Raw genomic sequence first — 2,277 nt, forward strand, 5'->3', positions numbered from 1 at the left:
GGGTTCCCCTTCGAGGGAACTCGAACTGCGTCGGTTACGACACTATGGGAACGCCTCTAGGCGAAGCAGGTCTGAACGTGAATGAAATCACTCCAATCCTATTGGTTTGTTGCTAGAACGGTAAGGTGTGACGGAATAACCGGAGGAGTATAAAGCACACCTGTACACACTCATCATTAGCTTTTTTCTATTCAGCAGGCGCTCTGTATGTTGTTTGAAGAAAGCTCCAGTCCTACAAGCAGTGTGTCTTAACTGAAGAAGAAGTCTACCAGCATGTCCGGCAACCAGATGTACAGAAGGTGTGTTTTTCTTTGCCCTCGGTACATCACGGATGGAGATTCTCATGAGATGTGTGTCTCATGTTTGGGGATGGAGCACGCCCGGGCAGCTCTCGAGGGGGCTGCCTGCGCCCGTTGCGAAGCCCTTTCCATGCGGGTACTGAGGTACAGCATGGCTCTCTTTTCCGAGGATTGCCGGATGTGTTCTCCCCGTGGTGCAGGCCCTGCCTGGAGCAAGGTCCGGTGTTGGGACAGGAAGTTCTTACTCTGCTGAGGAAAGGGGCCGTGGAACATGTCTCCACCCCAGACAGAGACGCCGGTTCTACAGCCGGTACTTCATAGTCCCCAAGAAGGACAGAGGGCTGCGCCCTATTTTGGATCTGCGGGTTCTAAACCGGTCTCTGAGGAGATTCAGGTTCAAGATGCTCACCATCCCCGCCATCGTGACGCACATCCAATCCGAGGATTGGTTCGTCACGATAGATCTAAAGGACACCTATTTACACGTCTCCATCCATCCTTCTCACGGGAAGTTCCTGAGGTTCGCCTTCGGGGGTGTGGCTTACCAGTATCGGGTTCTTCCATTCGGCCTGGCACTTTCCCCTCGCACATTCACCATGTGTATGGATGCAGCACTGGCCCCTCTGAGGCTCCAGGGCATCCGGATTTTCAACTACATCGACGACTGGCTCATCCTAGCCCAGTCTCGAGAGTTGGCGGTTCGGCATCGAGATGTCGTTCTGGCTCATCTGCTGCGTTTAGGGCTGAGGCTCAACGCAAAGAAGAGTGTGCTGGCACCCACCCAACGGACTACGTTCCTAGGGGTAGTACGGGATTCGACAACGATGCGGGCACAATTGTCTCTGGCACGTGTCGACACCATATTGGCTGCCGTGAAAGGGGTGAAGTTGGACCACGCCATCACTATAAAACACTTTCAACGAGTGTTGGGTCTCCTGGCGGCTGCGTCCAGCGTAATACCATCTGGACTGCTGCACATGAGACCCCTGCAGTGTTGGCTAAGGACCAAGGGTTTTTCCCCGAGGGGAAATCCTTTCCGTCTGATTTGGGTTACGCGCAAGTGTCTTCGTTCCCTATCAGTTTGGAATGAAACTTGATGTCATGGGCGGCCGCTTTGCAAGGGGATCCTGGCAGGTGCATCAGTCCGAGTGGCATATCAACTGTCTCAAGATGTTGGCGGTGTTCCAGGCTGTAAGGAGTTTCCTGCCCGATCTCCAAGGCCATCACGTCCTGGTTCGTTCCAACAACACAGTGGTGGTGGCCTATCTGAATCACCAGGGCGGTCTGCGCTCGCGCCCTCTGTACAGACTGGCGCGTCAGATCCTCCTGTGGTCCCAGGTTACTATCGCTCAGGGCGATGTATCTCCTGGGGACGCAGAATCAGGGAGCAGACCTGCTGTCGAGGCAGGGGCTGAGGCCCGGGGAATGGAGACTTCACCCCGAAGTGGTGGAGCTCTTGTGCGGCGAGTTCGGCCCCATAGACGTGGATCTGTTTGCGTCTCAAGAGACTACGCACTGCCCGCTATGGTTTTCTCCCGTTCCTCCAGTCCCGTTGGGTCTGGACGCCATGGTACATTCGTGGCCGAGGCTACGTCTGTACGCTTTTCCAACAGTCGCTCTGCTCCCGGGGGTTCTGGAGCGGGTCCGCCAGGAAAATGTCGGCCTACTGCTCGTAGCCCTGTTCTGGCCAACCCGGGTGTGGTTCTCGGACATCATGTCGCTCCTGGACGGCCCGCCGTGGCAGGTCCCTCTGAGGAGAGACCTGCTGTCCCAGGCGCAGGGCTGGGTTCTTCACCCTTGCCCCGCCGTATGGCGACTGTGGGTCTGGCCCCTGAGGGGGCACAGTACCTAGAGGCGGGTCTAACAGCCGGAGCAGTCGAGACCCTCCTCAGCTCCAGGGCCCCGTCCACACGGATCCTCCGTGGTGCCCGGAGGATGAGACCTGCGACTCGGTCCAAGGTTCCCACTCGGGATCTGG

This window comes from Micropterus dolomieu, linkage group LG12 (genome assembly GCF_021292245.1).
Source record: "Micropterus dolomieu isolate WLL.071019.BEF.003 ecotype Adirondacks linkage group LG12, ASM2129224v1, whole genome shotgun sequence".
NCBI lineage: Eukaryota > Metazoa > Chordata > Actinopteri > Centrarchiformes > Centrarchidae > Micropterus > Micropterus dolomieu.